The following is a 15,670-nucleotide window of genomic DNA, read 5'->3' on the forward strand; positions in this document are numbered from 1 at the left end:
GTATGCATGAAAGAGTCAGATGCTTCTTATATTCTTTTCCCTGACGTAGCTGGGCATCCTGGACTTGAACCAGATACCTCGCCCGTGAAGTAATTCATCGCCCCTATGATCCAACCAATTGGGAGAGAATCAATAGACTCCTTTTCGGGAGTGATTTATCCTTGCCAAACGCAGCACACAACTCCCTGTTGTACTGCGCTCTTCAAGTGTGCTTCTTCCCCCTTCTCCTTCTTACCGTGGCAAGTCCTTGGGAAATAACTCCCATGGGCAAAAAAAGGAAGGCATTAAGAGACCCTCCTAGCCCAACCCTAGACACTCTAAGATCCTTTTTCAAACCCGCTCTGCTCCCATTTAAGGAAAAAGAATTTCACGTTCTTCCTGAAAGGAAGGGAGGATTATGAAAGTCCTATTGATTGCTGCTTTCTCCATACCGTCGGGAAAAGCATGAAAAAAAGGCTCGAATGCTACGATCTCTCCGTCACCCCAGAATAAAACGGGTGATCTCGTAGTTCTTGGTTTGTGAAGATGTGTTGTTAGGTGCTCCATTTTCCCATTGAGGATGAACCTCAACCTGTGCTTGAGAGATAACTCTCCATACACTGATAAGGGATGTATGGATTCTCAAGAAGAGAGGAGCCGTGGTGCCCCCCTCGGACCGCCTGGATCCCATGAGTGAATAGAAAGTTAGATCTACATGGGATCTCACCTGAATCGCCCCATCTATCTATCAGGACCCCAATTCCAAGTCACATCAATCTAGCCGGTAACACCTCATATCACTTTGCAGCCTCACGCACGGTATTCCCACTGGTGTTGCCTTACCATGACCCGGGACCGTTTGCGCCTTTTGGCTCACGTATATGATAGTGTCGCTAGCATCCATATGACAGAGAACCCGGGCCGACATGGCTAGTCGTGAACCCAAAGCGGCACTAACCTATCGGGACAGACATACATGAATCACATCGAGCATGTCGGTCAGTAGCGTGTGAATCCGGGCTGTAGCACTGGGCTAACAAGACTCCGGGAACCCGGGCTGTAGCAGGCTAGGCAGGACTCCGGATGTCACTGCGTGACATTTCCCTAAAGGGACACACACATGAACGAAGTGAAACACATGCCGGCCAGTCAAGTGTCCTGAGCAGTAGTGCTGGGCTAACAGGACTCCGGTGAACCGGGCTATAGCGGGCTACTATGGCTCATGGAAGCACTAGACTACATTTCCCCATAAGAGAGGCTGCCAAGGATAAACAACTAGATTGTCGGATCCCACACATACCAAGCATTTCAATCATACACACAATATGCTCGATATGTGTAAATACAACATGGCATCACAACATAACTCTACAACTCAAGTATTTATTCATTAGGTTCCGAGGAGCGAGATATTACAAACATGGGTCTCATGACCCAACAATCATAGCATACAAATTAAAGCACATGCGGAAGCTTAACATGTCTGAGAACAGACATCTACAAATGGAAAAGGCTAAGAAGCCTGACTATCTACCAGATCCTGCCGAGGGCACAAGATCATAGCTGAGGTATCAAGCTAAACATCGAAGTCCACATGGAACCACTAGCGAGACTGAAGTCTCTTTGCAAAACATAAATTAAGCAAATGTGAGTACAAATGTACCCAGCAAGACTTACATCAGAACTAACTACATATGCATCAGTATCAACAAAGGGGTGGTGGAGTTTAACTACAACAAGCCAACTTTGACTCAGTGGCTAACCTGAACTACGACTACAAGCAACTCCTTTGAGGTGGCGCACACGAGTCCACATATTCACCATATCAATACACCACTATGGATCCGCTCCTGTCTCCCTACGAGAACGCCATCCATAGAACTCACGCTTATCTTGCGCATTTTAGAGTATCCATTTTCACTTGTCTATGAACTATATAGGAAACCAAGTAGTCCTTTACCGCGGACACGGCTATTCGAATAGATGTTGTTAGCCCTGCAGGGGTGTACTTCTTCACACACGCTCTCACCACTTACCGTCGTTTACATGACATGTACTCGACAACCTTCAAGCGGAAGCCAAACGAGGGTGTCGGCCACGGCCTACCTAAACACTCAAGTCTCTAGTCCAGGTTTATCGCCTATCCAGGTTCCATCCACAGGGAGTCCGACCGAGGTTTCCACATACGGCCCCGAACGATGTGTACAGGGTTCCGAGACACCAAACGGGCGCCCGGCATGCCCGTCCATGGTGTATCTACTGCATCATAGCCGACCCCTAGGGTCAGCGTTGCGCACAGCCGCCAACACATATCCTATAAACACCAGAAACTAGTTGCAACTCCTGGACAAAGGACTAGAGTGGTTAAGAAGCCGAGAGGGTCCATTGGTTTCGGGCCCAATGCATGGTAGTAGCTGGTTCTTAAATCACACATACATATCTCGGTGCTTAAGGACGGTTCCAATGAAACAACCCACCATGTACTCCTACATGGCCTCTCATCGATACCTTTACCAAATCGTGTTCAACACACTTAGCTCACACACAGTAGGACATGTTCACAACTTTCCAATTCATCCCCGATGAATCAGACCTGACACGACTCTAAGCAATAGCAGGCATGACAAACAAACATGAATGAGTAGGCACATCAGGGCTCAAACAACTCCTACTCATGCTAGTGGGTTTCATCTATTTACTGTGGCAATGAAAGGTCATGTAGAGGAAAGGGGTTCAACTACCGCAACATGTAACAATTGAATCGTTGTTGACCTAATGCAGTAAAAGAGAGCAGGAGCGAGAGAGTGGGATTGTATCAGAATGAACAAGGGGTTTTTGCTTGCCTGGCACTTCTAAAGATATTATTGCTCTTCATCGGTGTCATCGAATTCACCGTCGAAACACGTCTACTGAGAGGGGACAACTTCCGGCAATAAAGAAGGAAACACAATCAATGCAATGCAACAAACATGATGTATGATCATGGCATGTTAAGGTACTGAATTCACCTAATGCAGCAGTTAGTGATATTAATTGAAGTGGAATCAAACATATAACACATTCCAACTCCAAAACTACATACCATATATTCCATAAACATGAATTGTCCTAGTTGGTGATGTTAACTTGCTCAAACATGCACGAACATGGCATAAACAGATTCTTCATATTTTTCTGATAATTTTTCATATATAAATTATTTGATTTGGAGCTACGGTTGATTTTCTATGATTTTTAGAAGTTTTGGCTATTTTCTAGAATTTCCCGTAAAAGAATAAAACCAGAAAAAGAGTTACTGCATCAGCACTAAGTCACTGTGACATCAGCAGGTCAACAGGGCGGTCCCGGTCAAACCTGACCAGTGGGGTCCACTAGTCAGTGACTCGGTCAACTAACAGGGTTAATTAGCACTAACTAAAAGTTAATCTAGGCTAATTAGTCCCTGGACCCACACGTGAGTGGCTGTGGGTTTAAAAATTAAGTTAATTTAACACTTAGCTAATTAACAGGGACCAGGGCCCACTTGTCAGCAGCTAACCTAACTAACGTAAATAGGATTAGCCCTAACTAACTTAGTTAGTCGGGCGGGGCCCGCATGTCAGTAGCTAAGCTAAATTAGCTAGGTTTAGTTAATCCTAATCTAGGTTAGTTAGCAGGGAGGCCCCACCTGTCATTGAGCCAGGGGAGGTCAAACCCCTTGGTCAACTGGGGCTAACGTGCCGGCGTTTAGCCGCCGGCGGCAGCAGACGCGGCGAAGGGTGCGGGATTTGCACTCCGGCGACCATAAGGACGGCGGAGGCCATCGACGGGGAGCTGGAGGTGCGCCGCTTCCATTGGTGGTGGTGGTTGATTCGGAGGTGGCTGGAATGGCGCCGGCGACAAGCTTTGGCGGCGGTGGTGTTCGGTGGTGCACGGGCACGTCGCTACGGTGCATCATAGAGCAAATGGAGAGGCTGGGCAGCACCCGCTAGACACGGGGAGCACTAAGAGAAGCACGGTGAGGCCAGGGGAGCACGGAGGCTATGCGTGCAGCAGCAATGGCGGACAGCGGCTTCGGTGCTCGTGGGGAACAGCGCTACGACATGGGAGGAAGAGAACGGAGAGGGGGGGAACGGCCAGCAGCTTACCACGATCACGACGAGCGGGTCAGCGAGGTTGGGGAGGAGCTGATGAAGAGAGGAGGTCACCGGCGATCTCGGCGGCCGAACGATGAAGACAAGGTCGGGGGCGGTGTTTTGGGGCGTCCGACGTGGAGCGAGTCTACGAGGAGGACGAGGGCGTCGAGGCGGAGGTCATGGACACGTCGGCGAGGCGCGGTAGGGCAGGTGGCTGCAGCGTTACGACGGCGCGGCTATGGCTGTGCTCGGGCTCGAGATGGAGAGGGAGCAGAGGAGGGGGAAGAGGTCGGGAGAGAGTGAGAGAGTTCCAGGGGGGTGGCGTGGCGTCGTGAGGGAGGGCCAGAGCGACGAGGGGGCAGCCAGGCAGGGTGGAGGTGGCGCGCGCGGCGAGCACACGCCCGGCGTCATCCTAGCAGCAGCTGGAAGAAGACAAGGGAAGGAGGTGGGCCGGGCCAACAATGCTGGGCCATAGCTGGGCCGCCAGGTTTGTTTTCTCTCTCTCTCTCTCTCTCTCTCTCTCTACTTTCTGTTTTAATTTTGTTTTCTATTATTCTGTAGTCTTTAGGGCTTTATTAAAAATACTTAGACACTTCCAAAAATCATGAAACTACTCATGACCACTGTTGGGAATATATCCTACAGTAAACATTTTAGTTTATGATTATTTGAGTATTTAAAATATTTAATAGCATTTAAATGCCCAAATTCAAATAGAGTATGATTTAATCCAGAGCCCAAATATGTCATGCAAAAAATGTGCATCACCTCTGGTTACTGTTTCCGGCTTTTTCCAAGAATGATGAACATTTTTTTAAAGCCATTTGGATTTACTGGAAAAATTTTGGTTGAACCTAGTGAATTCCTTTAATGCTAGGGTTTAGGCAATCCCCATTTCAAGTTTCTTTCAAAGTTTAAACATGATGCACACATGAAGTTACCCTAGTGCAATGCCAGAAGCTAGGGATGTGACAACTCACCCCCACTAAACAAGAATCTCGTCTCTAGATTCAAGCGTAGGGTAAGATAAAGCGGAGAGCAACTAACACAATCTTCATGATCCAGGCGGCACATCATAAGAACATTGATTCGATCATCATCACTGTCTTGATGTCTTGCCCCGAGAACTCCAGCTAACATGACAATGAGAGGAAAGAGAAAACTCTAGAAGGATCGATCATATCGAAGATCGAACAACTCAGGATCAACTCACGGAGTGAGACACTGAAACATCTCTCGAGCTGAGACACGAAGTACACATCTAGAGGGGTGGAGTGGAACAGATGATGAGGGTTTACTAGGTAGACAAGAATTCCACACCTAAGAGGGTGGTGAACGGTTGTCAACGTAGCAAGGATTTGAGTTGCCATGATACCATAACGAGACACCCTAGAGAAGGACGACTCGTAGAATTATACCTTAAGTGGCAAAAAGAATTACTTTTGATCCAGAGATCAATAAAATTCTCTATAACAGCCTAGGGAAAATCTCAAGCAATCGTTTGAAGGAGTTCGAAAGAATGACATACCCTGACTAGAATGGATGATGTGGACTACCTTGTTGAAGACAACGCAATGGATGATTTTTGCTTATCATCGGAAATGGATGGGATCCATGGTAGGACCACTTTTGAAGATGATCCTGAACAGCAACTCCTAAGAAGGGCAGTCCATAGTAGGATGACACAATGGTGGTGCAAGCTAGGAACAAAATACAAATGTTGGGAATGTTCCAACCATCATATCTGCCTGAGATTCAGATCTGGTCAGTAACAGGATACTTCAGACTCAACATGTCTGAAAAAGAAAAGTTGCAACACAAATCGACGAGATAACGTTGCGAGATTCTCGAGAATGAACTACGATAGCAAGCTCCAAAACATGAGCGGGTTCTGCTACACACATGTGAACAAGCTGTCCCAGACAAGCATGACCACATAGTAGTCTTATAATAAAACACTACCGACTTCAGGTGGAGAACCATCGTCGAGGATATCAAAGTCCTTGCATAAGGCATGCTCTTAAGAAGGAACTTCTTCTCCTTGAACAAGTCATTCAGTGGCTTGGTGTGCTAGGAAACACATATAGAATGCAGGCGGCCAACCTATCAAACCATAGAGTACTTCGCACATGCATGACTAACTTGGGATGATTCCAGAGGAAGCAAAAACAATATTTCTCGTATTCACGGCGGCAACTTGCATAGAATGCGCATGAATTCGAGGAAGTCACTTCTTCCATCCAAGCATAAGCTTCATGAACGGAACACGAAGCATTGCTTACAAAGTTTCCAACACTAATTTACATGTTCAACATGAATCATGGACATGATGAAATTGTTGTCAATGGGCTCAACAACAAACCATCAAGGCTTCCATATAGATGGAATTCCACAATTAAGTGAACACGGTGATAGCATTGGTCAGACCAAAGGATGTAATGGTGTACGCCCCAGGGATCAACCACGAGTAAGACAACATTATGAACATTGTTGGTTCTGATTTGATTTGATTATAGCCCATACTCAAATCAAAGTTTTGATACGACAATAGATCCAAAAACTAATCACAGGGACCAATCGATGAAGATATCATCTATCTTCAACACACGCAAATATATCCCTTGAAATGAATGAAGCTGGCAAGCTTTTATCTTCCAACTCTCCAAGTTGTTGTTTAGCTCAACCAACTAGTTACGGGGTATCCAACACAGATTCTTGGAGAAGGAGTGGTTTACAAGAAAACCAACTTGATCACGAACTCAACATAGCGGTCAGGTGACAACCTGGTAACACTTCCGAGAAGATATTCGGAAAATCACAAACCACCAAAATGTTATTAAGCTTGGGAGCAATCTTGCTTTCGAGGCAAGATGATATGATCAAAAGAGCGAGGGATTGACACAATCCTAACTCATTTATCGAAAAGTGCACTAGGAATAAGGCTAGGTAGCACGATCAATCTTAGGATGATGATTCAGTAACCAACATGCTAAGAATGAAATTATTGTCCATAACTACCAAGCAACGGAGTTGCTAGGAGTATAGATTTCACGCATCACGATTCACTTGTCGGATAACATGGGGACCAAGGAATGAATAATGATGGCAAGAAGTATCACTGTATCAAGACTTCATAGGATGGTGTGCAATTTCCATGGCATTCTTCATATAAAGATGGTAATACTCCAAGGTAGAACAGAATCAAAAGCTGGATTGGCATTTGATTTGCGGATTACAACTATTTTGACCCAATCTTGGATATGGATGAGGTACTGGAGTTTGCTTCTCCTAGTCATTCTGAAATAGAACGGCTCGACGGACCACAAGAATAATAAGCATCGATAACACGAATGCACAACTACTCCTGACTATCAATTGATGGAAGAGGGTCAGAATACAACTAAAGAGGGACAACTCAAAGGAACATATAATTTTCTGAGTTATGGATGCATGGATTAGCATGTTATTTCTTCCGGATAACCCATGCAGAAATGTTGAACTGGCAGAGTCACAATATAGAATGGAGAACTCATCAAGAGCACTTTTATTGTGATCTTTTGATCCAACAAACTTCTGTCATAATTGGTTCATAGTATTTGGATGAAGGAAATACCACAGACCTCGAGGACTAACGCAAAGGTTACTAATAACCTAAAGGAACGAGCAAACACTATCAACAGGAAGTAAGTAGGGTGAATCTCGGGTTCAAAAACTCAGGAATAGAATGCCTACTAACTAATGGCATCACGGGATGCTTCGGGATTAATGGCCAGAGTCATCATACTGGGAATACAAAGCATTGCTAGATTACTAGGTGGCTCCCTAAGACATCTAGGGTCATAATAATAGCTCCAACACATATGTCCAGGCAATAGAGTACCTCAACTCATCGATTAGTGTGGTTGAACTGGCCCAAAGGGACATCGGGAACGGAAAGAATGGATTTGCAAATGCATCAGACTATGTAGAAACTTGGGATGACTCGGACAGCATAACTGCTGTAAATGCTCAAAAATATTTGAGACATTCTGCAAAATGGTGGCATAACCACTCAACAACATCATATCAGGGTTCTAAGGCCATTTAACAACACACTGGAGTAGTAGAAACTGAACTGAGGCTTGAGACCAAAAATCCTACGAATCTACGGATTAGTAACACGTGATCCTGATAGAAAGATGAGAAGCCTAGTTCTTAATCCCCGTAGAAGAGAAGAGGGTGACTCAGATCAGAAGGCATAAGGTATAAGGAGTAAAAAGAGCCTTACGTTCCCTTCCACAATCAATTCCCTTACATAACTAAAGCATTTCTAGACACGACTTCGACCAGTTTGGCTTGGTAATCCTACAGGCAGTCAGGCCCTGATACCAACACTGTCAGGACCCCGATTCCAAGTCACATCGTTCTAGCTGGTAACACCTCATATCACTTTGCGGCCTCACGCACGGTATTCCCACGGGTGTCACCTTACCATGGCCCGGGACCGTTTGCGTCTTTTGGCTCACGTATATGATAGTGTCGCTAGCATCCATATGTCAGAGAACCCAGGCCGACATGGCTAGTCGTGAACCCAAAGCGGCACTAACCTATGGGGACACACATACATGAATCACATCGAGCATGTCGGTCAGCAGCGTGTGAATCCGGGCTATAGCACTGGGCTAACAGGACTCCAGAAACCCGGGCTGTAGCAGGCTAGGAAGGACTCCGGATGTCACCGCGTGACATTTCCCCGAAGGGACAGACACAGGAACAAAGTGAAACACATGCCGTCCAGTCAAGTGTCCTGAGGAGCAGTGCTAGGCTAACAGGACTCCGGTGAACCGGGCTGTAGCGGACTACTATGGCTCATGGAAGCACTAGACTACATTTCCCCATAAGAGAGGCTGCCAAGGATAAACAACTAGATTGTCGGATCCCACACATACCAAGCATTTCAATCATACACACAATATGCTCGATATATGTAAATACAACATGGCATCACAACATAACTCTACAACCCAAGTATTTATTCATTAGGCTCCGAGGAGCGAGATATTACAAACATGGGTCTCATGACCCAACAATCATAGCATACAAATCAAAGCACATGCGGAAGCTTAACATGTCTGAGAACAGACATCTACAAATGGAAAAGGCTAAAAGCCTGACTATCTACCAGATCCTGCCGAGGGCACAAGATCGTAGCTGAGGTATCAAGCTAAACATTGAAGTCCACGTGGAACTACTAGCGAGACTGAAGTATCTCTGCAAAACATAAATTAAGGAAACGTGAGTACAAATGTACCCAGCAAGACTTACATCAGAACTAACTACATATGCATCGGTATTAACAAAGGGGTAGTGGAATTTAACTGCAGCAAGCCAGCTTTGACTCAGTGGCTAACTAAACTATGACTACAAGCAACTCTTTTGAGGTGGTGCACACGAGTCCACATATTCACCATATCAATACACCACTATGGATCCGTTCCCGTCTACCTATGAGAATGCCATCAATAGCACTCACGCTTATCTTGCGCATTTTAGAGTATCCATTTTCACTTGTCTATGAACTGTATAGGCAACCAAGTAGTCCTTTACCGCGGACGCGACTATTCGAATAGATGATGTTAACCCTGCAGGGGTGTACTTCTTCACACACGCTCTCACCTCTTACCGCCGTTTACATGACATGTACTCGGCAACCTTCAAGCGGAAGCCCAACGAGGGTGTCGGCCACGGCCCACCTAAACACTCACGTCTCTAGTCCAGGTTTATCGCCTATCCAGGTTCCATCCACAGGGAGTCCGGACAAGGTTTCCACATACGGCCCCGAACGATGTGTACAGGGTTCCGAGACACCAAACGGGTGCCCGGCATGCCCGGCCACGGTGTATCTACCGCATCATAGCCCACCCCTCGGGTCAGCGCTACGCAGGGCCGCCAACATATATCTTATAAACACCAGAAACTAGTTGCAACTCCTTGACAGAGGACTAGAGTGGTTAAGAAGCCGAGAGGGTCCATTGGTTTTGGGCCCAATGCATGGTAGTAGCTGGTTCTTAAATCACGCATACAGATCTTGGTGCATAAGGACGGTTCCAATGAAACAACCCACCATGTACTCCTACATGGCCTCTCATCGATACCTTTACCAAATCGTGTTCAACACACTTAGCTCACACACAGTAGGACATGTTCACAACTTTCCAATTCATCCCCGATGAATCAGACCTGACACGACTCTAAGCAATAGCAGGCATGACAAACAAACATGAATGAGTAGGCACATCAGGGCTCAAACAACTCCTACTCATGCTAGTGGGTTTCATCTATTTACTGTGGCAATGACAGGTCATGTAGAGGAAAGGGGTTCAACTACCGCAACATGTAACAATTGAATCGTTGTTGTCCTAATGTAGTAAAGGAGAGCAGGAGCGAGAGAGTGGGATTGTATCGGAATGAACAAGGGGTTTTTGCTTGCCTGGCACTTCTGAAGATATTATAGCTCTTCATCGGTGTCATCGAATTCACCGTCGAAACACGTCTACTGAGAGGGGACAACTTCCGGTAATAAAGCAGAAAACACAATCAATGCAATGCAACAAACATGATGTATGATCATGGCATGTTAAGGTACTGAATTCACCTAATGCAGCAGTTAGTCATATTAATTGAAGTGGAATTCAACCATATAGCTAATTCCAACTCCAAAACTACATACTATATATTCCATAAACATGAATTGTCCTAGTTGGTGATGTTAACTTGCTCAAACATGCATGAACATGGCATAAACAGAGTCTTCATATTTTTCTGATAATTTTTCATATATAAATTATTTGATTTGGAGCTACGGTTGATTTTCTATGATTTTTAGAAGCTTTGGCTATTTTCTGGAATTTTCTGTAAAAGAATAAAACCAGAAAAAGAGTTACTGCATCAACACTAAGTCACTGTGATGTCAACAGGTCAACAGGGCGGTCCCGGTCAAACCTGACCAGTGGGGTCCGCTAGTCAGTGACTCGGTCAACTAACAGGGTTAATTAGCACTAAATAAAAGTTAATCTAGGATAATTAGTCCCTGGACCCACACGTCAGTGGCTGTGGGTTTAAAAATTAAGTTAATTTAACACTTAGCTAATTAACAGGGATCAGGGCCCACTTGTCAGCGGCTAACCTAACTAACCTAAATAGGATTATCCCTAACTAACTTAGTTAGCCGGGCAGGGCCCGCATGTCAGTAGCTAAACTAGATTAGCTAGGTTTAGTTAATCCTAATCTAGGTTAGTTAGCAAGGCGGCCCCACCTATCATTGAGCCAGGGGAGGTCAAACCCCTTGGTCAACTGGGGCTAACGAGCCGGCGTTTAGCCGCCGGCGGCAGCAGACGCGGCGGAGGGCGCAGGATTTGCACTCCGGCGACCAGAAGGACGGCGGAGGCCATCTACGGGGAGCTGGAGGTGTGCCGCTTCCATTAGTGGTGGTGGTTGGTCCGGAGGTGGCCGGAATGGCGCCGGCGACGAGCTTTGGCGGCAGTGGTGTTCGGTGGTGCATGGGCGCGTCGCTACGGTGCATCAGAGAGCAAATGGAGAGGCTGGGCAGCACCTGCTAGACACGGGGAGCACTAAGAGGAGCACGGTGAGGCCAGGGGAGCATGGAGGCTATGCGTGCAGCAGCAATGGAGGACAGCGGCTTCGATGCTCGTGGGGAATGGCGCTACAGCATGGGAGGAAGAGAACGGAGAGGGGGGGAACGGCCAGCAGCTCACCACGGTCATGACGCGCGGGTCGGCGAGGTCGGGGAGGAGCTGGTGAAGACGGGAGGTCGCCGGCGATCTCGGCGGCCGAACGATGAAGACAAGGTCGGGGGCGGTGTTTTGGAGTGTCCGACGTCGAGCGAGTCTACGAGGAGGACGAGGGCGTCGTTGCAGAGGTCATGGACACGTCGGCGAGGCGCGGTAAGGCCAGTGGCTGTAGCGTTATGACGGCCCGGCTGCGGCTGTGCTCGGGCTCGAGAGGGAGAGGGAGCAGAGGAGGGGGAAGAGGTCAGGAGAGAGTGAGAGAGTTCCAGGGGGTGGCGTGGCGTCGCGAGGGAGGGCCAGAGCGACGAGGGGGCAGCCAGGCAGGGTGGAGGTGCTTGCGCACGCGGCGAGCACATGCCCGGCGTCCTCCCGGCAGTAGCTGGAAGAAGACAAGGGAAGGAGGTGGGCTGGGCCAATAGTGCTGGGCCACAACTGGGCCGCCAGGTTTGCTTTCTCTCTCTGCTTTCTGTTTTAATTTTGTTTTCTATTATTCTATAGTCTTTAGGGCTTTATTAAAAATACTTAGACACTTCCAAAAATCATGGAACTACTCATGACCACTATTGGGAATATATCCTATAGTAAACATTTTAGTTTATGATTATTTGAGAATTTAAAATATTTAATAGCATTTAAATTCCCAAATGCAAATAGAGTACGATTTAATCCAGAGCCCAAATATGTCATGCAAAAATGTGCATCACCTCTGGTTACTGTTTCCAGCTTTTTCCAAGAATGATGAACATTTTTTTAAAGCCATTTGGATTTACTGGAAAATTTTTGGTTGAACCTAGTGAATTCCTTTAATGCTAGGGTTTAGGCAATCCCCATTTCAAGTTTCTTTCAAAGTTTAAACATGATGCACACATGAAGTTACCCTAGTGCAATGCCAGAAGCTAGGTATGTGACACTATCCTCCTAAGGAGAAGTTTGTTTGGTTTCTATCTCTAATTCAAACAGGAGGAGTACGCCATGCTAATGTGCCTTGGATGATCCACATCTTAGGGTCAGGCGCTGATGAGCACATTGAACTATCCATGTGGCTGAGAGCCCTCACAGCCCAGGTACAACAACGCAATTATCACGGGCGCGCTCTACCATTGAGCTAATAGCCCGTCGCGCGGGCCTCCCTTTGGGAGGCCTACTACGCCAAAAGCAAGAATGTGACGCCCCCGATTCAATCGTACACTAATCATACACGCAAACGTGTACGATCAAGATCAGGGACTCACGGGAAGATATCACAACACAACTCTACAAATAAAATAAGTCATACAAGCATCATATTACATGCCAGGGGCCTCGAGGGCTCGAATACAAGAGCTCGATCATAGACGAGTCAGTGGAAACAACAATATCGGAGTACAGACATAAGTTAAACAAGTTTGCCTTAAGAAGGCTAGCACAAACTGGGATACAGATCGAAAGAGGCGCATGCCTCCTGCCTGGGATCCTCCTAAACTACTCCTGGTCGTCGTCAACGGCCTGCACGTAGTAGTAGGCACCTCCCGAGTACTAGTAGTCATCATCGATGGTGGCATCTGGCTCCTAGGCTCCATCGTCTGGTCGCAACAATCGGGTATAGAAAGGGGGAAAAGAGGGAGCAAAGCAACCGTGAGTACTCATCCAAAGTACTCGTAAGCTAGGAGCTACACTACATATGTATGCAATGGTATCAAATGGAATAAGGGTATCATTTGTGGACCGAACTACAGAATGCCGGAATAAGAGGGGGATAACTAGTCCAATCGAAGACTACGCTTCTGGTAACCTCCATCTTGCAGCAGAAGAACAAAGTAGCATCGTGTAGCATAATCCTAATCGATGATCCTCTCCTCATCGCCCTGTTAGAGAGCGATCACCGGGTTGTATCTGGCACTTGGAAGGTTGTGTTTTATTAAGTAACCGGTTCTAGTTGTCATAAGGTCAAGGTACAACTCCAAGTCGTCCTGTTACCGAAGATCACGGCTATTCAAAGAGATTAACTTCCCTTCAGGGGTGCACCACATTTCCCAACACGCTCTATCTTCTTTGTCCGGACACACTTTTCAGGGTCATGCTCGGCCTCGGAAGATCAACACGTCGCAGCCCTACCTAGGCACAACAGACAGGTCAGCATGCCAGTCTAAATCCTATGGCGCAGGGCTCTGGTCCCATCACCCATTGCCCACCTGCACGTTAGGTACGCAGCCGGTGAGCAGACCTAGCCTCCCTTATACAAGAGCAGGCATTCCAGTCCAACCCGTCGTGCGCCACTCAGTCGCTGACGTCACAAAGGCTTCGACTGATACCATGACGTCGAGTGCCCATAACTGTCCCCGCATAGATGGTTAGTGCGTATAGGCCAGTGTCCAGACTCAGATCAAATACCAAGATCTTGTTAAACGTGTTATCTTGAAATAACCATGAACGCCGACTAGGGCCAGGTGCACCTCTCTCCTAGGTGGTCTCAACCTGCCCTGTCGCTTCGCCACAAAGATCCACACAGAGGGCTGTCGGGAAAGTATGTCCTTCCAGCCCCCAATTCATGAATCAACCGCGGGTACTCAATGAGCCGACCCGACTTTTGTCACAACATATATCATGGGTAATAGGTATAGTATATACCCGTGATCAACACCCAACATGATCACGGCCTGATAGTATGGCATGGCAGACAGACAAGAATGTAGGACCACTGATGATAAACTAGCATCATATACTAAGCATTTAGGATTGCAGGTAAGGTATCAACAGTAGTAGCAAGGACAGGCTCTGCATCAGGATAGGATTAACGGAAAGCAGTAACATGCTACACTACTCTAATGCAAGAGTAGAGAGAAGAGTAGGCCATATCTGGTGATCAAAGGGGGGGCTTGCCTGGTTGCTCTGGCAAGAGAGAGGGGTCGTCAACACCGTAGTCATACTGGGTAGCAGCGGGGTCGGTCTCGGTGTCTAGCGAGAGAAGAGGGTAAGAAACAATAAATATAATGCAAACAAATGCATGATGATGCATGACATGACAAAGCGTGATGCTAGGTGTGCCCTAACGTGGTACGAGGTGGTACCGGTGAAGGGGGAAAACATCCGGGAAAGTATTCCCGGTGTTCCGCGTTTTCAGACAGATGAACCGGAGGGGGAAAGTTGCGAGTTTGCTAAGCTAGGGATGCGTGGCGGACGAACGGGCTGTGTATCTAGATTCGTCTCATCGTTCTGAGCAACTTTCATGTACAAAGTTTTTTCATCCGAGCTACGGTTTATTTTATATTAATTTTAAAAGGATTAAATCATTTTTATTATTTATTTAATTATTTTAATGCAACATTATCCAGACTAGTGTTTGCTGACGTCATCATGATGTCAGCATGACGTCAGCAGTTAACCTGGTCAACCTGACAGGTGGGTCCCGTTCGTCATTGACACATTTAATTAGTAGGTTCATTAAACAGGGTCGATTTGTTTAATTAGTGGTTAGGTTAATCTAATCAGGATTAATTAGTTTAATTAATTCTTTAATTAATTAATTAAGATTAGTTAGTTATTTATATAATTAATTAATAAATTATTAATTTTATTTATTATTTTTTTAATTTTTTTTGTTAAAACGTTCTTGGCGTGGGCCCCCTGTCATTGGCATAGGGGGCCATAGCGGGTGTGGGGGTTCACGGGCGTCGGGCGCAGGCGCAGCCCGTATAGGCGCTGCGGGCGTGACCGGTAGGGGCACGCTCGACTGGGTGCTGGCGACCACGGCAGGGCGCCGAAGAATGGGGAGGCCGGTGGCCTGGGTGGTCGTGGGTCAGGAGTGAGGGG

The sequence above is a fragment of the Triticum dicoccoides genome, chromosome 7A, assembly GCF_002162155.2.
Source record: "Triticum dicoccoides isolate Atlit2015 ecotype Zavitan chromosome 7A, WEW_v2.0, whole genome shotgun sequence".
Lineage (NCBI taxonomy): Eukaryota > Viridiplantae > Streptophyta > Magnoliopsida > Poales > Poaceae > Triticum > Triticum dicoccoides.